Here is a 26,787-nt window from a genome sequence, read left to right on the forward strand (position 1 = left end):
TTTCACATATTTTAGCCCTACTAATAGAAAAGAGAAGGAGATCAAGAGGATTTTCTGATTGCTTTTTTTGTGATTCAAGACATTGAACTTTGTGGCAAGTATGGAAGACCAAAAAGTCTCATTTCGGTTCATTTCCTTAACCCACCAAAGCAACAGCTCTCACTAGCCAACCAAGAGATGAACATTCCTTGGACATCTGCATTGGGCAGTACATGCAAAGCTTAAGGATACAGTGAACTGGGGTCAGATGTCAATTCTGCGATTTATTTCTCAGTCCTGTAACCCTACGAAAATTTACGAATTGTCTGAGCCTGTTTTCTTATTTATTAAATAAGAATCATCCTTTTTGTTTTTGCTTTTTTTTTTTTTTTTTTTTTTTTTTTTTTTTTTTTGCTTTTTTTCTAGGGCCACACTTGCAGCATATGAAAGTTCCCAGGCTAGGGGTCGAAACTGGAGCTGCAGCCACCAGCCTACACCACTGCCATGGCAATGCCAGATCTGAGCCACACCTGCGACCTACACCACAGCTCACGGCAACACCAGATCCCTAACCCACTGAGCGAAGACAGGGATCGAACCAACATCCCTATATCCCCCTGGATACTAGTCGGGTTCATTACCGCTGAGCCACAATGGGATCCCCCATCCCTATTTTATTTCACAGGACACTTGCAAGGATTAAAATAGCTCAGTATGTATGAAAATTCTTTAGAAACTCCATTGTTATGCAGAATACAAAGTGGATAAATTATATCTTGCCCACAAGAATCTTCCAACTCAGTAATGAAGACAGTGCATTTTGGAAATTGCTTTAAAGTAGCTCATATGTCTACTTGAATGCCTTTATTGTCAGAAGCTCACTACTTCCCAGGCATGCTCATTCCATTGTTAGACATGTCTAACTATTTAAAAGTGCTTTTCTATAGCAGGCTGTAAGATACTCTTTTAAGACCTGGCTGTACAGTTCAAATGGTGATTCTCTGGTGTGCACAAATGTTCTGTCACTATTTGTTTAGACAGAGTCAGCTGTAATTGCTGGCCTGGGCTGGCAATTCTCTCTCTCCCATCATCTCTCCCATCTGTTTTATAGGAGCTAATTTGTTTTGGGGTGGGTTATTGCTGGTGGTGGTGGGTGTGTGGGGGTGGGGGTATGTTTTCTGAAGGAGAAAAGAGGAACCTGGGGAAGAAACAGAAGAGAGAGGAGGCTGGAAAACAGAGGACACTATGACATGTATTCCCCAGGCTAGCTCAGGACAGAGGCTCATGTTTCTGGGGACAGAATCACAAGCAAAAGCTCAAATGGCCATTTTGATGAAAACTTAAAAGTTGCAAAACTTAAAGGCACAACACCATGCATACTGCTTTAGAACTAAGGTGGAAAAGTATGCAGGCAATATGGAACGGGAAGACCACTTTCCATTTCTGGGAAGAAGGACCACTGCAGATGTGTCCTGAAGGAACTAAAGGGGATCGAGACAGCAGGGGGAATGTCACTGTAATTGTCAGAGAAGTGGGGTAGCTGTGTTCTCATGGCAGCACCTCTTAAGAAAGAAGACAGAAGAAGAGCAGACTTAGTTCCTGTGTGGCAGCCCCCGTGGTGGGAATTCCCAGCCTTGACCATGGCACACTGGAAGAGGAACATGGGTAACAAGGTAAGAGTCTTAATCACACCCATGTCAGCTGGTAAGCTAGAAATGGAAGTATCAACATTAATATGACCTCCCTGGTACCCTCCTTGGGGACAATGAGATGATGAATATTAATGTTATTATTAACATGATTATTGGCTATATTTATAAAACAATGCAATACTATGAGGTAAAGAAAGCATCATTATTATCATCATTTTGCAGATGATTGAAGTCAGTTGCTGAAATCAAATACTATTTTATCACTTTTCCTTGAGCAAGTTTCTTTCCTATGCTTTATTAGTAGTAAGGTACTATCAATAGATAACATATAAACTACATCCCATACATACACTGCTGAAGATACTAAATATATTATAGGTAAGTTATTCATTTCCCCTCAGAAATTGCTTTGAGAATTTCATCATGATATCATTACTAATATTTAGGAGTAACGAATATGACTTGTATTTATTTCTAGGAACATTTCCTGAAACTTGTTGCCATTTATAAGCATACCAAATGAGAAAGAAGAGGCGCTACTAGTAGGTTTCACATCAATTTTTTCTGTATCTCCTCACTAAAGAGTGGTATACATAAATATTGTATTATCCACCTCCCAACCTGGGGTGCCATGTTAGAGCATCATAAACTTTCCCCATTAGTTTATGCTTTGACTCAGAGAGAAACACACCAAATGTTAGACCAGGAAAGAATCCTAGATATTTAGTTCTAAGTTCCTAATTTTATAAATGACAAAAAGGCTCAGAAAAGTGGGTTGCCTTTCCCAGAGTCATAAAGCAGATTGTTTTCAGAATAAGGTTTAGAACTGGATTCCAGCTCTCCCAGTTCTGTGCTTTGCCCATGAGCCACAAGAGTTTAACCAAAAACCCTATCCTAAGCCTCCCTAAAAAGCTGGAAGCCTCTCAAAACCCTTGTCTGGAAGTGACAGGATACGTAACCTTAGCATGTCAGAAATGCTGGGTTCTTTTTTTTTTTTTATTTTCCCACTGTACAGCAAGGGGGTCAGGTTATCCTTACATGTATACATTGCAATTACAGTTTTTCCCCCACCCTTTCTTCTGTTGCAACATGAGTGTCTAGACATAGTTCTCAATGCTATTCAGCGGGATCTCCTTGTAAATCTATTCTAGGTTGTGTCTGATAAGAAATGCTGGGTTCTTAGCGCCTCTAGCGCTGAGTTCTCATCACAAAGGTTCCTCTTAGAAAGGAGAGAGCTGTCTGCCCCATGAGCCAGAACTGAAGAGCCTTCTATGTTGCTTCTCCTGAGAACACCATCCCCAGAAAACAAGCAACAGCTTGCTGTCTATGGCGTCTGTTTCTTTTTTTAAATTACTTAATGAATTTTATTACCCTTATATGTGTACAACAATCATCACAACCAAATTTTTACAGCATTTCTATCCCAAACCCTCAGTGCATCCCCCCACCCCCCAACCTGTCTCATTTGGAAACCATAAGTTTTTCAAAGTCTGTGAGTCAGTATCTGGTCTGCAAAGAAGTTAATTGCGTCCCTTTTTTAGAGTCCACATATAAGAGATAGCATTTGATGTTGGTGTCTCATTGTCTGACTGATTTGACTTAGCATGATAATTTCTAGGTCCACCCACGTTGCTGCAAACACCATTATTTCTTTCCTTTTAATGGCTGAGTTAATATTCCATTGTGTATATGTACCACATCTTTATCCACTCCTCTGTCGATGGACATTTAGATTGTTTCCATGTCTTGGCTATTGTATATAGTGTTGCAATGAACATTGGAGTACATGAATCTTTTCGAGTCATCGTTTTCTTTGGGTAGATGCCCAGGAGTGGGATTGCTGGATCAAATGGTAGTTCTATTTTTAGTTTTCTGAGGAATATCCATACTGTTTTCCACAGTGGTCGCACCAATTTACATTCCCACCAACAGTGTGATAGGGTTCCTTTTTGTCCACTTCCTCTCCAGCACTTATTGTTCATAGACTTTTTGATGATGGCCATTCTGGCTGGTATAAGGTTGTACCTTATAGTGGTTTTAATTTGCATTTCTTTAATAATAATTGTGTTTCTTTAATAATCTTTTCATGTGTTTTTTGGCCATATCTATGTCTTCTTTGGAGAATTTTCTGTTTAGGTCTCCTGCCCATTTTTTGATGGGGTTGTTTGATTTTTTGGTATTGAGCTGCAGAAGGTGTTTATAAATTTTGGAGATTAACATAGTGTCTTGTTTCTTGATTGTGTCATATTTTCTGAGTTACATTCTTCTCTGGCATAAGCCAAAGCCCAAGTTTGGGACATGAAAAAGTTCAAGGCTTTGCCATCATTTTTTTCTGGAGTGCATCAGTGTTGGTTCACAAAAATCCCAAACTGGCCTCAGTACAAGGAGGGTCAAGAGAGAATGAAGGAAGAGGCAGATCCCTCCTGATTAGTGGGTGTCAAATCTAATAAGCAGAGGAACTTACATATGAGGCTTGTCTTGGGAAGCTCAAGACAACAGATTTCTGGAACCACCTGCCAGAATCTGAAGAGTTTACACAGAGGCTTTAATGGCATTCAATCATATATACAGTCCAGGTGGACTCGGTTATATACTACTCTCCCCCGGCTGTACCCCTGAACTGGGTCATCGTGGGGAAATAGCAAGTAGAGTGTACATTTCAGGGGGCAGGCGTAAGGAGCCTCCTGTTGACCAGGTCCAGTTCCCAGGTCAACTGGTGGTCACATCCTCTTAATGACCTCCTCCAACAACCAGAAGAGATTTGTTTCACAGTTCAGGAACAACCCCACAATGACCCACCAGCAAAAGTCAATGCACAGATAGCTAGACAGGGATATAGCCTAAATGTTAAGGTCTAAATGAAGTTATGATGACTTCTCTTAAATAAGACAGTCACTAAGCTATAAAGAAGTTCATTAAGCTATATATTTTATTACAAAGTTCTCTGAGTGATAAGACCAAAGAAGATATTATAATGGGTCCTACAAAAAGCTGAATTTTTGAAATGAGACTAATGAGTCTTTGCATGACAAGTTATGAAGTCTACAACTCACGGATCCCCAATAGCCCTGGTATAGGTGATTTCTGAAGTCTTTTCCAATGTTTACAGGCTACATTAATCTTTTACCCTATAATCTTATTTTTAAACGTAGTCATATGCTCATTAGACTGTATATTAGAACGCATATCCTAAATTGTAAGCAACAATATAGCTTTTGATGTAAACTTTGGAGCCAAATTTCCTGGGTTCAAATTCTACCCTCAACCCTTAACAGTCATATAACCATAGGCATGTTAATTAGCCTCTTTCTTTGTGCCTCAGTTTCATTACCTATAAAATATAGGTAATAACAGCCATACCCTTTGGGAATTAAATATATTTGATTATATTAACATCATAAAGCATTTAGAAAAGTGCCTAGCATATAGCAAGTGGCATATAAATTATTATGATTTTATTCTTATTCGTTAGCACCTTGGAATGACAGCTGCCTTGGAATTACTTTTGTGTGTGTGCCGGGTAAAAGCAGTTAAGACATGTTTGAATGAATGAAGTAACCTCTGAAGATCTTATTAAGGACTTTTAATAAACCTGATTTTAGTATTCATAATAAGATATTCCCAATAGATGGAACCCCAAGCATTGATTTTTTAGGGAAGGAATCCACCAACTTCTTAGCCTCATGCTCTGGGCACATCACCCCTAAAGAACCTCTTCAACGGTCAGCAAAATAACTGGATTGCCTAATCTATCCTGGTGTGATCAGTTTATTGAACAGTCTGAACTTGGTGGGAAATGGCTTTACTTTTCTCCAGTCACTGTTTTACATATGCTGGGTTGGATTTCCATCTCTTGGTCCTTGTTTCAGACAGATCTCATAGCTTCCAGATTCTTACAGGTGTATGAAGGAGCCCTATTGTGTTAATGGTGACTGCCTTGCAGGGATTAAAGGGGTCTGGTCCTAAACCTAAGGCAGTCTCATCTCCAATTCCAAGCCTCTCGCCAAATAGCCCAGCTGGGGCTGCCATGTAGGGGAGGAGACTGGCCTGTTCCCTCTCCTCCCCTCCCCATCTTTCCCTTTCTACTTCTGGCTTTCCCAGGGTCTGAGTTGAGGAAGATTAGATTAAAGGAAAGGTACAGTTTTTGTTTGCTTAAACTTCTCTGCATTTTAGTTCTTCCTTGGTTACCTCTTTGGAGCAAACATGCAAATACTGTCACTTCTGTGAGGCTCACAGGGAGCTTCTTTAGGAGTGCTGTAGGCACTCCACGCTGCACAGCCCCCAAAGGTGATCCAGGTTTTGGCTTACCTCTTGAAATTCACCTCATCCCTAATGGTATAGCTCTTCCCATCCCAGCTTATCACTACAGTGTTCCCTTGCCTCTGCAAGGGACTTTTGGGACAGGTAATTTAAAAAAATTTTTTTTATTTAAGTATAGTTGATTTACAGTGTTGTGCCAATTTCTGCTGTACAGTAAAGTGACCCATTCATACATATATATATACACATTCTTTTTCTTATATTATCCCCCATCATGTTCTATCCCAAAGGACTGGATATAGTTCCCTGTGTTTCCTGTATAGCAGGACCCCAAGATAGCTTCTGCCTTTCGCAGAATCCTAAGGCATGAGAAACTCAGACATTCTTTCCGTGCCAAATGATGACAAGGCAAGCTACTACCTACTCATTTTTCTGTCATTATAGATGTTCCATCTGGTATCCTACTTTCAAAACTCCCCAGGTAAGTAGCAGGTCCCAGTCTCAATGTCCATATACAACTCAAGCATCAAGGAGCACCTTGCTCTCTCTCCCCCTTCTACCCCTACAGTCACCTCAGGGAAGGCACAAGGGCTTCCACATTTCAGCAAGCCTCTAGCAGAGAAAAGAGATGCTAATTTCCCCTTATTCTTTTTTTTTTTTTTTTTTTTTTTTTTTTGGCATTTCTTGGGCCATTCCCACGGCATATGGAGGTTCCCAGGCTAGGGGTCTAATCGGAGCTGTAGCCACCAGCCTATGCCAGAGGCACAGCAACGCAGGATCCAAGCCGCGTCTGCAACCTACACCACAGCTCACGGCAACACCGGATCGTTAACCCACTGAGCAAGGGCAGGGATCGAACCCGCAACCTCATGGTTCCTAGTCGGATTCTTTAACCACTGCACCACGACGGGAACTCCAATTTCCCCTTCTTCTATGCACCCTCAATATCTCCTTGCAGCTTCCTTGCACCCTCTTAATTGGTTTGAAAGAGGTGTTACCTTCTTTTAGCTGAAGTGAGTGAGAAAATGCCACAGTCCTCCCCAGTTAAGCCAACAACTCACTGCCTGCCTGTATTCCTTGCTTCTCTCGACATGGGCTGGAGATGAGTCATGGCATAATGAGTAAAAGGGTGATGATCCTAAGACAAGCATGGTCACAGGTTAGTAAGCTCACAAAATATTGCACGGCTTATATGATCTTTGTTCCAGGTATGGAACTGGGGCAACATCACAAAATCAACAAGGAAAGCATCTGAAATATCTGTAAAGGAAAAGGAAAAGGGAAGGAGGACAATTCTTTACCAAGTTCAGTAATACAATATGAAAGAGGGGCCAAAAATTCATATTGAACAGGAACAAAAATGTCTCTGAACCCCAAAAAAGTCAGCCTACAAGAACAAATTGAGAAAATACTAAAGCTGGTAAGTTATTTTGTCTTGATATTCAAAATGCAGATGCAATGAATAATTGATTAAAATTTTATTTGATAGACTGAGCATCCTTTATTATGTTATTATGAGCATTCAATGATGTATACTATTAGTTCTGGAATTTTAGCAAAGGGTCAACTCTTTAAATAACTATTTTTCTCTTCATTAAGTTAAATTAATATACATTTCTTGGATTTTTTTCCTCTGTCCCAAGGCTAAAGTTCTTAATTATTAAGCATTTTAATTTAGAGTTTATATTTTTCACCACTTAAACTTTGCTGCTCTCTAATTAATTGTGAAAGTTCAAAACATTCATTGATAAGTTTTTGTTAGGTTGACCAGATATCAAAATGATTTATAAGCAGCTTCTTATTTATACAAGCTTAACATAGGTGATGTGTGTGTGTGTGTGTGTGTGTGTGTGTGTGTGTGTGTGTGTGTGTGTGTAGAGAGAGAGAGGGTTGTTAAGCCAAATGCCATATGACCAAAGAACTCCTCTTCCTTCAGACTTCGTTCTGGAAATTCTGAAATTCTACTCTGTCTCTTCAACCTGTTACTGCCTTGAAGCACTCCTACTTATATTTTTATTTATCTTTACTCCATTTTCACCTAGGAACTAGATCAATAAGATTCAGAATGGGTTCTAGATGCCGTCGTTTTTCTGTCAAGAGGCATTAAAAGAAGAGAGGTAAATTTCCACTGCTATAATTTATTCCTTCCCGGTAGCAATGCTCTCTTGCCCTTAAAGAATATCTCTATCTCTGGTCCCACCCACTCATCGCTCCTTTTTAATTTCTGTTACAAAAAATGTGGTCACAAGTGTTCCTGCAGCTCAATGTGAATCATATTTGAATTTTTCCATGGAAACACTGGTTTAGTTCTGTGCTGTTGTGGCAACCAGAAACTAACGAGTCATTAGAGGATGGCCTTGTGGATTCAACCACCTGCAGTTGTTTCTCTAGGAAATCATGTCCAGAGTTCTAGACAATGGATTTGAAGTGTTTAAAGTTAGAGACACCCTGAATTCCTTACAAATAATAGGAAGATCCAAGAAGGAAAAGCTCCTTATAAAGTTCAACCTTTTCAAACGGACGATATTGCTTTCATGTCTCATTTATTAAGTATCTTCAGAATGTCTCATTTTATGTAAAGGGGCAAACTCCCCTTGAAATTAGTTCTTGGTCCAGTGAAGAATAAGATTTTCCTTCATTTTTTCCCCATGATCTAATAAACTAATCTGCTCCAAACTCGTATGTTCTTAACATCTTTACTTTTTCTCTCTAACATTGCATTTTTTTCTGCTATATTTATGCCTCAAATTCAAAACTAGGTAACAAGCTAGTTGATGGTGGATCCACTCACCTATTGTCTCTATCCCCCAACTTGACACAATTTAGTTACTCTTAATTTTGCTATGGGCTAATGTTACCTGAATAGTCTTATTTGTGTACCATTCAGGAGGAGGTTGGCTGTTTCAGATGTAAGCCATGCTTGAAACTGCCCTATAGGTCTAGGAATCCAAGAGCAGGGAGTTTAGTTGCCATTTCCATGGTTTCAGGACATATTTCAAAGGAATGTTAGAGGATTTTAAACTTTTCCCCCAAGTGATTATAAATGTGAGGTTTGAAGCTCTAGAGCAAGAGGACATTTTTTTTTTTTTACAAATTTTGTTTCTTATCAAAGGGATATATGCACATAATCCAAGATGAGACTACTTCTATATGATCTGTTAAAACAAACAGTCTCAAGATATTCCCACTTGTCATTCCCCCGGCCATAAAGTGATCCCTTTCAACTCTCTTAGCTGATTCTTTTGGTATTTACCCCCAAAATATGCTTGAACTGCTATTTCTAGGGTTTTTTTTTAAATTTTAGGCATCAACTACTAACTGTGGAAGATAAGGATTTAGCTCTCTTCTCTCCTTCTAGCTCCCAAAGAGCAGTGTGCTCCCCCGTCCCAGTAGCGCTAAAACAAAATTTTTATTAGACATTGAGTAGATATATTATCATACCTATGTATATAATTTGGAACTAAGCCATGTAATAAACTGTGATTGAAATTCCTTCCCTGCCCAATGTTTTATTTACCCTAAAGCTAATACTTATTTGTGGGGTTTTTTCCATTTACGTAACTTACCCTTCTGTCAACCTCAGATCCTTTGCTACTTGACTAAATACCCTCTCAATCCATTTATTTTCATTAGCTATTCTATCAACTTCAACTTCTTGAAGAAATAACTCCCTAAAATTCCAAACCATTCTGACCTCCACTAGTTCCCCTTTATGCCAGATAAGTCGTTTTCATCTGGAGATTTCCATTTGCTATCAAATGAAGGGAGCTTGTTCCTCTCCTGAGTTGGATCTTTCTTGGATACAATGTCTCCCTTTTTCTTGCTTCACTCATTTGTTTCATTGGAGTACAACCTTCAGCAGTCCCCCAAGAAGGAGAACATGGGGGTAAATGTTTTAAGATGGTTCTGATACTGCACTGACAGTCTGTCCTTACACTTCATTGGCAGTTTGGCTGAGTATAGATTTCTAGATTGGAAGTGCTTTTCCCTCAGAATGTAAAAGATATCACCTCATTGTTCTTTTGCGTGTTGTTTTTCTAAAATATGTAGTTATTCTAATGGCTGCTCCTTTTTATATGATTGGTTCCCACCCTACCACTCTGGAAGCATATTTTGAAATATGATAGGAGTTCCCATCATGGCTCAGTGGCTAACGAACCCTACTAGCATCCATGAGGACACGGGTTCGATCCATGGCCTTGCTCAGTGGGTTAAGGATCTGGTGTTGCCGTGAGCTGTTCTGTAGGTTGCAGATGCGGATCAGATCCTGCATTGCTGTGACTCTGGCATAGGCTGGTGGCTACAGCTCCGATTCAGCCCCTAGCCTGGGAACCTCCATATGCTTATGGTACAGAGCTAAAAGACAAAATGACAAAAAAAAAAAAAAAAAAAAAGGAAAAGAAATATTATGATGGACCTTGGTGGAGATCAATTGTTAACAACTTTGCACATCCTCCCCCCCACCCCACCCCCCCGCCCAGACTCTTTGATCCTATACTCTTGCTTCCTCTCCACACAGACATAATCCTGGATGTTTGCTCCTTGGAGAGGGAAAAACAAGGGAGGTGTCTCTGGATTGGGAGACATCTTTTGCCTAGTATATGCCTATTCATCTTTTAATCTCAGCTCAAGGGTCTTCCCCTTTGAGACCATCCCTGGTTCAACCAACCTAAGTCAATCATTCCCTTTTTTTATGCCACTGCCGTGTCTCATATTTATCTCTATTATGGTCCTTATATCACTATATTGCATTGTCTGTCTCATTTATAAAAATTATAGCCATGGATAATGTTTTATTTCACTATGAAATATTCTTCTGATCTACAGAAGGCAGTAAATTGACTTCTTATTTTATGCTAAATGCTTTATATACTCTCATTAAATCCTTGATATCTGGTGAGAAATGCATTATAATTTCTATGTTATAGATGAGGAAACCAAACCTTAAATTACTTTTGCAGGACACAGATAAGCAGCAGCACCTGGCCCACCTGTCTCCAAAGTTAGCAGCCTTTCTTCTTTGCTCTTCAATGAAACAGTGTATCCATCCTTCCAGTTTCCTCCCTACGCCTTTGCATTGGTTTCCTAGGGCTGCTGTATCAAATTACAACAAATTTGTGGCTGAAAACAACAGAAATCCATTCTCTTACAGTTGTGGATGCTAGAAGATGAAATCAAAATGTCCCACCAGAAGCTCTAGAGACAATCTGTTCCTTGCTTCTTTCAGCTTCTGGTGGCTGGCTGCTAGCATTGCTCATGGCTGAATTGCTGAAATCTTGTTCTATTTTCACCTGGCCTTCTCTTCTCTATCAGTATCTCCCTTACGTATCCCTTATTTTTTTTATAACGATTTTTATTTTTTCCATTAGAGCTGATTTACAGTGTTCTATCAATTTTCTACTGCACAGCAAGGTGACCCAGTCATGGAAACAACCTAAATGTCCATTGACAGATGATTGGATTAAGAACATGGGGGTATATATATACCCTTATGTATCTCTTATAAAGACACTTGTCAGATTTAGGACCCCTCCAGATAACCCAAGATGATCTCATTGAAAAATTCTTAATTACATGTGCAAAGACCCTTTTTCCAAATAGGGTCAGAGTCACAGGTTCCATTATGGGGACACCACCATTCAATGCATCACACCTCCATCCTCTTTTATCCCTTTGAAAAGAACAGCATTGTTTGGAAGAAAGACCTTGGCTTTGAAAGAGATGGACTTGCTGGAGTTTCCTTTGTGGCTCAGCTGTTAATGAACCTGATTAGAATCCATGAGGATGTGGGTTCAATCCCTGGCCTCGCTCAGTGGTATAAGGATCCGAGTCACCGTGAACTGTTGTGTAGGTTACAGACATGGCTGGGATCCCACATTGCTGTGGCTGAGGCATAGGCTGGTGGCCATAGCTCCAATTCCACCCCTAGCCTGGGAACCTCCATATGCCACAGGTGTGGCCCTAAAATAGCAAAAGAAAGAGATGGACTTGCATTCTAATTCTAGCTCTGCCACCGGCTGCCTGTGTGATGTTTGATCAGAAACTGAAAACCATGAGCTTTTCCTCCCTCTTTTTAAAAATGGAAATGTTTGGGAGTTCCGGGAGGATTCAGGTTAGATCCCTAGCCTCACTCAGTGGGTTAAGGATCCAGCGGCGTTGCTGTGACTGTGATGTAGTCTGACAGCTACAGCTATGATTTGACCCCTAGCCTGGAAACTTCCATATGCCACATGTGTGGCTCTAAAAAGACAATAAATAAATAAATAAATTTAAATGGAAATATTTGTTTCATAGGATGATGTGAGGATTAAATGAAGTAAATCACTTAACACATAATGGATGGGAATACTGCTCATTCTCTCACCACCTTTATAAATAACCCCTCCCCTCTCAAAGGCCAAATCATAAACTGAGTTACTCATACAAGATTTTATTAAAAAATCACTGAAAACAAAAGTTCAGTTTTTTTTTTTGTTTGTTTTTTTCCCACTGTACAGCAAGGGGATCAGGTTATCCTTACATGTATGCATTACAATTACATTTTTCCCCCACCCTTTGTTCTGTTGCAACATGAGTTTCTAGACAAAGTTCTCAATGCTACTCAGCAGGATCTCCTTGTAAATCTATTCTAAGTTGTGTCTGATAACCCCAAGCTCCCAATCCCTCCCACTCCCTCCCCCTCCCATCAGGCAGCCACAAGTCTCTTCTCCAAGTCCATGATTTTCTTTTCTGAGATGTTCATTTGTGCTGGATATTAGATTCCAGTTATAAGTGATATCATATGGTATTTGTCTTTGTCTTTCTGGCTCATTTCACTCAGTATGAGATTCTCTAGTTCCATCCATGTTGCTGCAAATGGCATTATGTCATTCGTTTTTATGGCTGAGTAGTATTCCATTGTGTCTATATACCGCATCTTCCGAATCCAATCATCTGTTGATGGACATTTGGGTTGTTTCCATGTCCTGGCTATTGTGACTAGTGCTGCAATGAACATGCGGGTGCAAGTGTCTCTTTTAAGTAGAGTTTTGTCCGGATATATGCCCAAGAGTGGGATTGCGGGGTCATATGGAAGTTCTATATATAGATTTCTAAGGTATCTCCAAACTGTTCTCCATAGTGGCTGTACCAGTTTACATTTCCACCAGCAGTGCAGGAGGGTTCCCTTTTCTCCACAGCCCCTCCAGCACTTGTTATTTGTGGATTTATTAATGATGGCCATTCTGACTGGTGTGAGGTGGTATCTCATGGTAAAAAGTTCAGTTTTTAAACATAGCCATCATTTCACTCTGCATTTTTTTTTTTTTTGGTCTTTTTAGGGCTGCACCCATGAGTGCATATGGAGGTTCCCAGGCTAGGGGTCTAATCGGAGCTGTAGCTGCCGGCTTACGCAGGATCCGAGCCTCGTCTTCGACCTACAGCACAGCTCATGGCAACGCTGGATCCTTGACCCACTGAGCAAGGCCAGGGATCAAACCCAAAACCTCATGATTCCTAGTCAGATTCGTTTCTGCTGTGCCACAATGAGAACTTCCACTCTGCACTTTTTACTCTTAGCTAGCGTCTGTTCTCAATTTCCTTGGAGCTGGTTCTGAACTTAATATAGGTAAAAGTTGCATGGCTACATAGTCAAGATAGGGGTTATTAAATATTTTTGCACTTTTCTCAAAACTAACAAATATTTAAGGGTTGTGTATTATGTGCCAGTTTATGTGCCTCAAAATATGGGTTAGTTTATTGATATACCTCATTTTTTAATCCAAAAGAATATTGTCTAATTTGGCCACCAACTTTGTTCAGCATATTTAATACTAGACTACTTTTAGCTATTTACAAAACTGGAATCTATCGTTGAGGAATGAATATTTGCAGCTCTTGGACACATTCCAAAAATGTGATCAATAGCATAGTTGGGTGGAAAGAATAACAAAAAATAAATTAGAAGAACTTGCTTGAAATTTTAGTATGTTATTACCAACTATGTGACCTAAAGAAAGTCATATAGTCTCACCAAACCCATTTTTTTGTCTACAAAGAATGATGCACATATCTGCTTTGTTAACTTTTAGAGTGTTCTTAATACATGCTGCATGTAACATCTGCGTTAGAAATACAAAGTTAAATGCGAGGAATATAGACCCTGATCCTCCCTAGTGGGTAGAATCAAAATAAAATTATATCTGAGAATGCATTTTTTAAAAACATTTAAGGGATATGCGTTACTGGGCCCCTTATGTTCCCAGTAATGATGCTCATCCTAGAATCATGGGATAATACAGAACCCAATCATAAGACTCTATTAATTTTATGATTAATGATGGGAGTAGGTAATAAATAGCATAATACAGGTAAGAGAGGTAACACAACCCAGACTAAGAGGTAAGCTCCTACAAGTTTTATCAAAAAGGGCTAAATCTCACACTTTATTGCAACAACTTTCAAAATTCTCTTCCAGTTCTGCAGTCCACTCCCCTATTAGATACTCTATGCGACCCTTTAAAATTCTTATCATAATTTGTACGGGACCATCCAGAGGATAAGACTGAAGATGTTATTCTCCTATCAGACACCAGAGTTCTCTGGTGGTCTGCTGGGGTCCTGCAGCATGCAGCGCGGGCCCAGGAGCAAGTGAAACTGTCCTCTGGGTCAAGCTACAGTCTTGTGTATGCTTATTACCCAAGTGTCCTCTGCATCGTCCTGCATTAAGACTATAAATAGATTACACAATCTCATATAGCAATTAAAGGAAACACAAAAAATTCTAACTATAACCTTTCCATTAGCACAAAGGCAAATTCTAACACATGTTAAGAAATGCAGGGCACTAAATGGTAGAGAATAGAATAAACCCAAATAAGACACTGCTCTGAACCCTGAAAAGAGAGGAATGCAGACCCAACAACAAGGCAGCTCTGAGACATGCCCTGCTGACCTCAAATAGATTTACCTCATTCTAAGGCCTCTTTAGTCTCATGGAAATATAAAGCATAGTCAGTGTATCATGAGCAAGATTCACGAGGTACACAGCTAACTCCATTTCCCAGCCTTTCTTGTAGTCAGGAGCAGCCCTGTGATGAGTTTCTGGTCACTGGGCTGTAAGAAGTTACCTGCATCACTTCTGGGCCTGGCTCAGAGCACCCTTCCAGCTGGAAGGCAGATGGTCCTGGATGCCCTTGAAGGTGCCATCTCCATTAGGCCGACTGAGTTACCCAATGGAAGAGGGACACTTGACTCATCTGTTTACCCATCCAGTACCATCGTGGGACCAGGAAAAATTCTACATTTGAGACTTCATAACATTTTGGAAGCTAAGACCCTCTAAATAATAGACTCCAACAACAATTTCTTAAAAAACAAACAGAGCATGAGTTTTTAAAATATTTTGAGTCACACTGGTGTCACTGAAGTTCTAGGGAGGAAATAGAACAGTGGTTATGAGTGTGGGCTTTGCAATCAGACAGGCCTGAATTTGAGTCCCAGCTAGATGCATGGTGTTGACTGGGTTTCTCTAAGTCTCAGCACTTTTTCAGTGTACAACATTGGGATATTAATAGGTCTATTTCATAGTACTGCTCTTTATCACAGTGCCTGGCACCTAAGTGTTCCAAAAAAATTGTCCATCATTGAGTGTCTCAGCGTTCCAGGTAATTTTTAAAATTAAACTGTAATAGTCATTAGTGTTCTTATGAAGTCTTTCTGGTTTTCCTTCCAAGCAAAGGGTTGGATTATACTTCTACCCCTTAGAGGTACATGTACTCATGTAACTCACACTCATATGATTAATTTTGACCAGTGGAATTGACATGTATCACTTCCAGGTGGAAGTTTTAAGAGTCAGCAAACACTTAAAGGGCTCTTTTTTTCTGCCACACCACTGGCAGTGATCCAGCAAGTGGCTGCTCTGTCAGTTTGGATCCTAGAGCCACCCATGATGTACATGTAGCATGGCCAAGAAATAAATCCTTGGTATTGCAAGCAATCAGAGATGGTGGAGTTTATTTATTACTGGCCCCTTCTGACTTATACAGGAACACATATTCATATGTGTAAGCCAATCTTAAAAAAAATTTCATTATTTTATAGCAACCTCTAATAATAATCGCTGGCAATGGTAGTGTGCTCACAATATTCCAAGAACTGCGGTATGCTTTCCATGTGTTAACTCATCCATTTCCACAATAATCCCATGAGATGCCTGTGCTGTTCTTATCCCCACTTAGTAGGGGCAGAAGAATTAAGCAACTTGCCCAAGGTTACATATCTGCTATATAGTAGAAACCAGTTTCAAACCACCCATCTGACTCTCAATGCTATGCTATTCATCTTGCATTCTCTTATGTCCTATAGTGAATACTGTAGTGGACCTCCCAAGGCTCCTGCTTAGGACCAACGCTCTGGTTTCAGTTGTCAGAAGCACTGACTGCTGGTAGGCTGGCTGCAAACACAGTCATCCCTGGAAATCTCCCTCAGACAGAGAGCTGCCTCACCCAAGTGAGGCCCCTTCCTGAAGGACTGACAGAGACTGTTGCCATCTGCATTGAAGTGCAACTTCTTCCCTTGCCTCTTCCTAATTTTCTCACTTCCACTCTTCCTCACAGCATTCCCAAGTAAACTTCCTTCATGTGAATCTTGTCACCTCAGAGTATGTTTTGCAGGGAACCAGAACAACGATACCTCCCTCTTTACTCCTACCTGTGTCTTGGAACATACACAGACTACATGTTAACTCCATGCACGGTTAATTGCCAAATGACTCACAGACCGTGCGACGTCATCATCAGGCTGCCTGGAGAGGATGGGAAGGATAAAACTTCTCACAAGTTAATGGAGACATAGACTCTTCTACTTTCTCAATTGAATTCATTTCTCACAAATGTCACCTGTAGTTATTTAGATCCAAGAAAACGTCAAAAATGGAACTACATATTTGTATGTAACAAATGATAGTTGGTCTTTATTATGACATTTATTCACACTTGTACGTAGAAATGGGAAATTGTCTCAAGGTTACATAACTCATGAGCTGGTACTCTTCATCTCTTTCATGAAGACAGATGTTTTGGGAGACTAGAAGCCATGTATCTCTGTTGTACCAGGTGCTGCATATCACCTTGTTTTAGTTATACATTAGAATACTATTGAAAACTCATGACTCAAATTGATTTTGATTTCTAAGAAATGATGAGGAGAACCTAAAATTTAACCCATTCATTTTACCATAATTGAGTATTTCTCAGAATTTAAGCTCTTTCTCATTATCAGTTGTCTATATTTACAGGTTGTAAAACTTGAAATACACAAGATTTTCACAGGTGTAGGTACAAAACAGGCCAAATTATAAAACCAAAAGAGTTTAAATGAACCTATGTAATTTAAGGTAAATATTATTACCTGTTTTACCTTGGTAGTGTATATTGTGTGTATTGTACATTCCACTTTTATATCTCTATAAAGACAATATCTTTCCTACATATTAATGTAGGTAAATAGCTAATGTTATACAGAGTTCAGGAGGAATTAGATTATTAGATTTCCTCCCTTGTGGATTGTCTTAATCTGCTGAGGCTGCTATAACAAATACCATGGAATGGGTATCTTAAATAATAGAAACTGATTTCTCACAATTCTGGAAGGCCGCAATCAGGGTGCCAACATGGCTGGGTTGTGGGTTGTGCCCTTTTATTGGTTTGTAAACAGTATCTTCTTTTTGGATCTTCACATGATGGGGGGCAGGAAGCAAACTCTTTGTGTCTCTTGGGGTTTTTTTTGTTTGTGTTTGTTTTTGTTTTTTGTTTCATTTTTTTTTTGTTTTTTGGGTTTTTCTGTTTTTGAGGGCCGCAGGTGTGGCATATGGAAGTTCCCAGGCTAGGGATCTGAGCCGTGTCTGCAACCTACACCACAGCTCACCACAACTGAGCAAGGCCAGTGATTGAACCCACATCTTCATGGATACTAGTTGGGTTCCTTACTGCTGAGCCACAGCAGGAACTCTCTTGTAAAAAAGGTGTTAATCCCATCATGAGGGCTCTACCCCCATGAGCTAATTACTTCCCAAAGGTTCCATCTCCAAATATCATTACATCCGCATTAAGACTTCAACAAAGGAATTTAGTGGGGAGACACAAATATTCAATTCTTATTTTTCACACCTAATCAAAGAAGTACAAATTATGCAATCAAAACTTAAAACTGAGTAGTTTATATTGTCCATAGAATTTTAAGAGTTTAAATCAGAATGGAGCTTGCATTTACAAAACAGGTAACAAAGCCCTTTGTTACCATCATTTCAAAATGTAGATAAGAATTGTATTTCTTATTGGCTGCTTTTAACTTTGTTGAAGGTACATTAAATTATGTTAATGCGTCAGTGGGGATATATTTTGCCTTCACTTTACTACCCATTGAACAATTGCTTTATTTTTACAGAATTACAGATAGGAATGGAAAATAGGCACCCCATAAACTAGAGAAGTACTTGAGAGTAACCCCTTGGAATAACCAAGGAAAGAAGAGCTAGAAAGAGTGGAGGTATTAAATTATAGGATATTTTCAGAGAAATACAATGTTTGAAAAAACTGCAAGTGCCTGAGACAATTCAAACTAATCGATGAACTACCATAATAGTGGTTCTTATGAGATTTGGTTTAATGTCTAGAAGAAAATTATCTAAAATTAGCATATCAGTTATTTGCAGGTAAACAGATGTTTTATTTCTGCAGCTTGAGGGTGTTCAAAAACAATTTGTTTACTGAAATAACTTATAAATCTTCCTCCAGCAATCTTATTTTATTTTATGAATTAACCTGGATATATTAATGCAAAGTTTGCAGAGTTCCTGTTGTGGCTCAGTGAGTTAAGAACCTGATATACCTTCTGTGAGAATGTGGGTTCGATCCCTGGCCTCGCTTGGTGGGTTAAGGATCCAGCACTGCTATGGCTATGGCATGGGCTGGCAGCTGCAGCTTTGATCCGACCCCTATGCTCCAGGTGTGGGCTTAGAAAAATTAATTAACTAACTAATTAAAGCAAAGTTTGCCACACACTCCCCTCCTGGGTGCCGCACCTTCCATTTAGCTAAGCCACAAATCTGTACATTTGTGGTATTAACTGCTAGCCTTCTCCCTCATCTTTGTTATCTGAAAGACAAGATTATGCTTTTTCATTTAATAAGTGCTGCTTCTATCAAAATAAGTTTTGTCATTAAAATACTTAAATATTACTATCAAAATATTTAATCATAAACAAGATTTGAAAAGACTGTCTAAATAGAATATGATATTTTCCCGACTATATTTTACATCTTATGAATAGTTATTTGATCCAATCTTAGCATTGCCGGGAATAGAGTTGTTCAGAAGCAGGGTGGACTCCTAACAGGGACAACATCTCAAAACTTGTCCTTGACACTCGGCCAGGCACATTTACCACCAGCAATCCCTAAGACAGAACAAGGAAGAAGAATCATCACTACAGACAGTACGTTTGGTTAAGAGGATATGTTAAACAGAAAAATGATTTCTGTCTTCAAAAGAGTTAAAAAGGAGTTTCTTCTCAAAATAGTTATTAACAGTCTTAAACCTCATTAAATGTTTTCAAATGATTACAAATTCTCAATTTAAAACTGGGCAAGCCTTAAAGGTTTTTATGGCTGTTTAGAAAAGGCAATGATCAGCTCAGTGTGTCTTCATGTAGCTAAGTGACTCCTCATAATTATTCAAAAGGATGACCTGGTTCAGAACTTGGGCTCTGGAGCCAGAGCATCTGAGTTCAAATCTTGACCTCACTACTTCCTAGCTGTGTGACGTTGCCATTAGGTCAGTGAGCCATTTACCTTGTGCCTCAGATTCCTCACCTAATAAATGGAGATGATTACAGTTACACCTACCTCACAGAGTTATGAAGATTCAATGTATTAATACATATAAAGCAATTGGAATGATGCTTAGCACAAAATTACCTACCCAGTTTCATCAGTTAATTTTTCCATATAGAAGCTAACTTATAAATTCCCCCAACTTTGTGTCCTAGTTTAGATTCTCATATAATCCATTATGTCGACATGTAATGTTGTTAAAGCTTCCTACCATTGAAAAAATGTGTATATAACATCTGGACATCAAAAAAATGAGGTGATTTTGTTAAAAGTTTGGTACTGTAAAGAATTGTGACCTACTTTCTTTTGGTTTGTGAAGAGCCCAGCCTTTCGTACCTGAAGTTTTTTAGAACATAAGAAACATCACACTGAGTTGCACATTCTCTCTCTGATAGTGGTACCTAGAAGGCAGCCCCAGGGATAACCTAGCTTCCCTCCATATGACCAAACTAAAGCCTTCAGGAAGGTACACCAATGATGTTGTATTCCTTCCCTTGGACCCATCAGGCATCTCTCATTCATTTACGCCAATCTTTAAATCACATGCCATTTTTAATCTATCCCAATCTAGATGGGTGAGAAGCTAAATACATGTCTATTTCTTTTTATATCTAACCTGAAAATTACACTTTTAATCTTCACTAAGCACCTTTTTGTTCTAATTCCATAGATAAGGAAATAAAGTATAAAGCCATGGCGGATATTTTGACTTAATTCCTAGAGAACTTTATTAATCTGATAAAGCCTGTAGGGGTGTTTTTGTTTTTTTTTTTTTTCTGAAAATCCAGTTATGCTCATGATTTTCCTTATTCAGATCAGTGAATTCTTCACCTGACCAATGAAAATGCTAAGACATTTGCAGTTCATTATAAGAGAAGAAATGGATATTTCCTGAGCATAGTTTCTTATTTTATTTGCTACAAATTGTCTATTTGTACATCAATATACTCTGATTAGTTTGTTTATGCCCTTGAGATGTTACATAATTAAGTATATAAAATGACTTATTTTTACTTCCTTAAGGTATATGATAACTAGATTCATAAATTTAAATTTTAAAGACTCAGTTTCATTTAACATGGATTCCAGTATTCCTGTAAGTAAATAATAAATAGTATTTAATACCTATAGCTATACTTTATATCTGCAATGGAGGAAAGCTGGTTAACACCTTTCCATTAATTTTAAAGATGTGTTTTTTTAAAGATGTGGTTTTTTATATTCACAATATAAAACAAGCAGCCCATCCACCACTTTTTTCCTTTACATGCATAAATCAAATAAATAGAGCTTTAATACATATTATTTAAGCAGAGCATTATTAGGCCATACATTTTTTTTTTCAAAATCTTGTCTTGAAGATAGTATGACAAAAGTTATAACTCTACAATTATACCTGAGGAATTCACCAAGGAGAAATGGAAATATATGTCCACACAAAGACTTGCATGTGAATATTCATGGCAGTGTTGTTTTTTATTAAACAGAAAGTAGAAACAATCCAATGTCCATCAACTGGTTGAATGGTGAAAAAAAATATGATCTATCCAAGCAACAGCACACCATTCAGCAATAAAAAGACCTGCTATGTAGCACAGGGAACTCCATTCAATACTGTGCAAAGAATCTGAAAAAGATATGTACATGTATAACTGAATCACTTTGCTGTACACCTGAAACTAACACAACCTTGTAAAACAGCTGTACACTAATAAATTTTTTTAAAATAGTAATGAAGTGATGATACACGCTACAACATAGATAAGCCTGAAAAATACTATGCTAAATGAAAAAGAGCCATATGCAAAAACCATGTATCACATGATTCCATTTATAAGAAATGCCCAGAAAAGGGAGATCTGTGAGATAGAAAGTAGATTAGTGAGTGGTTGTCTGGGCCAGGAGGTAAGAATGATAAGGGGTGACTGCAGATGGGCCCAAGGGATCTTTACGGGGTGCTGGAAATAATCTGGAAGGAGATTGTAGTGATGGTTGTTCAAGTCTGTACATTTACTAAAAAATGATTAAATGATACATTTAAAACAAGTAAATGTGTGGTATATAAATTACACCTCAATAAAGCTGTTTAAAAAAAGATAACATGGAACATCTGAAAATGTCAAAGGGTCTGGCTGACTTTGTTTCCATTAGCACATGTACAGATAGGCCTCAAAACTGCCCCCCCAAGGGCAGTATACAGGTGATTTTCAGTCACATACTTGACCGAGCAGGAAAAAACACACATGGATTTCAAGTTTACAATGTCCCAGTCCTATTCTCTTCCCAGATGTTGTGATAAGAGTCAGTTGCCAATAAGGATAAATATATTTTATATAGTTAGCTTAGAAATGTGGTTTTTTAAGTATGCCTATATCCTTGTATATTCATAAACAATTTTTGGAAGTTATCTAGGAAACATCATAGTGGGTACAACTGGGAAATGTAAGAGGATTAAATAGGGGGAAAAGGTTGTGGATTCATTCTTGTTATTTGGTAGCTTTTTTTTTACTGTTTAAATGCTTTATTTGTTCATGTACTACTTTGGTAATTTAAAAATGTTTATAAAAAAGAAATTTGTGGTTTTTTATAAAATGCTTAGTATTAGTAAAATTATAAATGATGAAATAGATACTATAGTAATGATGCCTATATATGTATACTTTCAGTATTTTGTTATTCATGTCTTTTTATACTTCCTGAGGAAAAATGTTTTCATTAAAAAATTTCCTACAACAATTGAGCAAGTGCAGCAACATCAGGTATGATTTAAATCTGCATACCACTGCATTAAACAGAGATGACTTTAGCGTGATATTTTGCAGTTAATTATTAAACTATATTGCTTCTTAGTGTCCTTTTTTCATTTTTTATTTTTTTGGCCGCACCTGTGGCATAAGCAAGTTCCTGGAGCTAGGAGTTGAATCAGAGCTGCAACTGTCAGCCTATATACCACAGCCACAACAACGCCATATCTGAGCTGCATCTGCGACCTACGCCACAGCTTGTAGCAAAGCTGGATCCTTAACCCATTGAGTGAAGCCAGGGATCAAACCCATGTCTTCACGGACATGATGGTGGGTTCTTAAACCACTAAGCCACAATGGGGAAACTCCCTTCATGTCCTTTTTTAAAGTCAAAAGTATTAAATACCATGGGATAAATTTTACCTAAGTTTGGTTTTAAAACTTATTTGCCAGTCTTAAATAACAACAGTGTCACATGCACCACTGTAACTGCTCTAGATGTATCAACTCATTTAATCCTCACAATAACTAGAAAAGGGACATGCTATTTAATTGTCATTTTCCTGATGAGGTTACTATATATGGAGAGATTAAGGAACTTGCTCCATTTCACACAGCTGATAAGTGGTAGAGCTTGGATTCAAACCCAGGCATAGATTTCAAGGCCCACGCTCTTATCCATGACACAGCTGTCTCTTAATGGAGGTATGTAAGGATAAACTAATATTGGACTTACATTAGGAAGATGAAAAGTGCTCTAATTATTCAAACAGTTTTATTATCTATTCAGTTTTTAAGAATGGGGGGACCAGGGAAGAACTGCAGTAATTTACTTAAATAAGCCAGAAAAACAACATAAAGTATTATGCACTTAAGTTGCAGGCATTGAAAAAAAGGTCGCTTAACATTGAGAATCATTGAGAATCATAAATGGCAGCCCTAGAGGAGAATTTTTTAAGGAAAAATAATAACTAAGATGAGTTTGCTCTTGAAAAGAGGAGAGAGTCCTACCACACAAAAAGAAAAGATAATTATCTCATTAAGAATTTTTAATACCAGGACTTAATTTAAGGAGGCTCAAAGAAACAGACAACTGAAGCATTACATTTAAAAATGGCTATTTTAAATTATATCTCCTAAAATGGGGTTATATTATTTAAATGTAACTAAGAATAAAATAAAATTTTTCTTTACTGTTGTTATGTTCTCCCTATTTCCATCAATACTTTCGACAGAGAAACACATACAAGATTACATGGAAGCAGTGGACTGACAGCTTCTATCATCTAGCAAATATCACAGCTCACTTTACCTGGCGGTTCTTGTGAATATGCTCCATATTCTGCTGCAAGTTACTCTCTTTGTGCCTCAATTTCTCAGTCTTTGTATATCCATGAGATTGTTTCAAAAACCTATAACTTGCTTAGTATAAATCTTAAAAACCTTACATGAAAACTAGTTGCCATGCATAAAGAATTCTACCCATCTACCTATATAACCCCCAAATATAAAAATTATTACATTTAGAACGCATGAGCAATGAGGTCCTAGTGTTTAGCACAGGGAACTATATCCAATCTCCTGGGATAGACTATGATGGAAGATAATATAAGAAAAGGAATGTGTGTGTGTGTGTGTATGCGTATGTATATGTATGTATGTATGTGTATATATATATATGACTGGGTCACTTTGCCATACAGCAAAAATTGGCACACTGTAAATCAACCATAATTTAAAAATTAAAAAATAAAAATAAAGGAAAAGAAGAAAGAGAGAAATAAGGAAATCAAGAAAGCAATCCAGCAGTTTTTCTCTCTCATAAGGGCATAAGTCGTCAATGTAACAATACATTAATTCATCACTTCAGAGATACTAAAAGGAACTACAGAAAGGTTTTTATGAGGCATCTTATGACTGTCTCAAATGGCAAAACAAGAAAGCCCAATGAGTATGAAAGTCATTTAAATCAATGTCCCTGAGTCTTCTAGCTTCCGGTATAGAATCCCCAATGCCATTAAGTCCAATCCCCATTTCAGCCATGACAGTAAGTCTTGTGTGCTGCTATTGCTGAGGATTTGCAGAGCTGAGCAGAATGGGAATCTGAAGGAGAAGTAAAATCACCCCTACCTCCCCCTTTAAACCATAGCTGCTGCTGAAGTGGGACCACCACACACTGTCTAAGCTTCTGTGGCTGCCCTCCCTCCTTTCCTCCAATTTTACCCCACCTTCGACATCCTCCCAACCTTAATTAAATTAAATTTACACATAAGGATATTATGTGTAAAACTTTAACTGATGATTTAATGATTAAAACTTTAATAACTCTTGGGAGTTCCCATTGTGGCTCAGCAGAAACAAGCACGACTAGTATTCATGAGCTGCAGGTTCCATCCCTGGCCTTGTTCAGTGGGTTAAGAATCTGGCGTTGCTCTGCACTATAGTATAGCTCGCAGATGAGGCTCAAATCTGGTACTGCGGTGGCTGTGGTAGGCCAGCAGCTGCAGCTCTGATTCCACCCCTAGCCTGGGAACTTCCATATGCCGCAGGTGTGGCCCTAAAAAAGAAAATAATAAAAATAATTCTTGAACACGGAACATAGACTAGAGAATAACTTCAAATTTTATGTCAGGCTTTACTGTTCAAAAAAATTTACATCCAGGCCACAGGAGTTTCTTCCTACCAAATCCATCCTTACTCAGACTTTGCCTAAGACCCTCCTCTCGTGAGATCTTTATTCTCTCTTTTCCAGTTCCAGTGACAACTAAACAAAGAGCACACATTTTTAAAATGTGGAGCACACATTTTTAAAATGTGGTTTTCTCTAAATTGATCTCTAAAGATCAAATTCTTAGTCAGCCCTCTATCCCCCATCAATTTTTGCAAATTGAGTAGTAGAGAGTACAAAGTAGAGGGTTCATGATCATATTAAGTCTACTTTCTTTCCTCTTCAAAACAAATACAGGTTACATGGATTTTTTTTTTCTTCACATTAAGATAGAGAAATGTTGCAAATTCTGGAGCAACTCTCCAGACACACACACATGCATGCACAAAATCATACGGACACACAAAAACACTCATTTACATGAAGTATCCTAGAGTGGGATAAACCTTCCTTCTGGAAAAATAAGCACAAGATTTGGCAAATGATAGATCTGGGTTCAAATCCTGACTTTGTCCCTTGATAGCTTAAATGGCCTTGCTCAAATTCCCAATGTCATTCTGAGACCTAGTAATAGTACGTTCCCACACTGTTGTTTTAAAGATTATAGGAGACAAAACAAATGATTTTCCTAAGAAATTTGAGCAATAAATATTAATCCTCCCTCCTCTCCTGGAGGAAAATGGGGAGCCCACCAAAGTCTGATTCCTTCACTAATCTTTCTTCCATGGTTGTAGTGACATGTAACCTCATAAAATCTAAAGGAGCATGTTTCGGAGAAACATTATTAAGTGTGCATCACATTTATATTACTTTGAAGGTAATCTTCCTTTCTTCTTTATTTTATTTGCTTTTTTTTTCTTTTTCTAGGGGTGCGTCTTTGGCATATGGAAGTTCTCAGGCTAGGATCGAATCGGACCTGCGACTGCTGGCCTACACCACAGCCACAGCAATGTGGGTTCCGAGTGGCATCTGCTACCTACACCACAGCTCAGGGCAACACCAGATCCTTAACCCACTGAGCAAGGCCAGGATCAAACCTGCATCCTCATGGATACCAGTCAGTTTCATTACCGCTGAGCCTCAATGGGAACGCCCTCTTCTTTATTGTTATTTCTTTCTTTTCAAAAGTTTCAGAGTTCCCTGGTGGCTCTGGCATTGTCATTGCTGTGGCTTAGGTTACTACTGTGGTGCAGGTCCAATCCTTAGCCCAGGAATTTCTGTATGCAGTGGGCATGGTGCCCCCCCCAAAAAAATTTCTTTGATCAACTCCATTGCAAAACAGTATCAAAAATTTAGCAGTCCTAAACCTTGCTTTTGAAAACATTATGCCTCATTTCACAGGCTAGATAGCAATTCCAAAAAAACTGAAATTCACAAATGTGGACAAATATGAATCCAAATTTTTTGTAATGTATGATCATCAAACTAGAACCTATTTGTGGTATTCATTGATGCCAAACTACTAAATCTCACATTCCAAGTATGAGTTACAGCATTCTCCTGAAACATCTATAGAAAGGATGCTGACATCTCATGGCCTCTCAGGCAATTCAGTGAAGCTGAAACGACCTATTGGCTTGGTTCTGGGCTGTGCTTTGCCAAGAGAAGCTG

General features: G+C 38.5%; 1 long non-coding RNA gene across 1 annotated transcript; it reads left to right on the forward strand.

The window, feature by feature from the left end:
• The first annotated feature begins 1,518 nt into the window (after positions 1-1,518).
• On the forward strand, positions 1,519-7,240 carry LOC110257189 (uncharacterized). The gene is made up of 3 exons (XR_002339469.2): positions 1,519-1,652; positions 2,110-2,173; positions 7,100-7,240. It is a non-coding gene; the product is annotated as an uncharacterized LOC110257189 (long non-coding RNA).
• Positions 7,241-26,787: the final 19,547 nt, after the last annotated feature.

Source organism: Sus scrofa, chromosome 15, assembly GCF_054392235.1.
Source record: "Sus scrofa isolate SSC_HxYL_T2T_F1_AM1 chromosome 15, Sscrofa_HxYL_maternal_Yorkshire_Landrace_v2.0, whole genome shotgun sequence".
NCBI lineage: Eukaryota > Metazoa > Chordata > Mammalia > Artiodactyla > Suidae > Sus > Sus scrofa.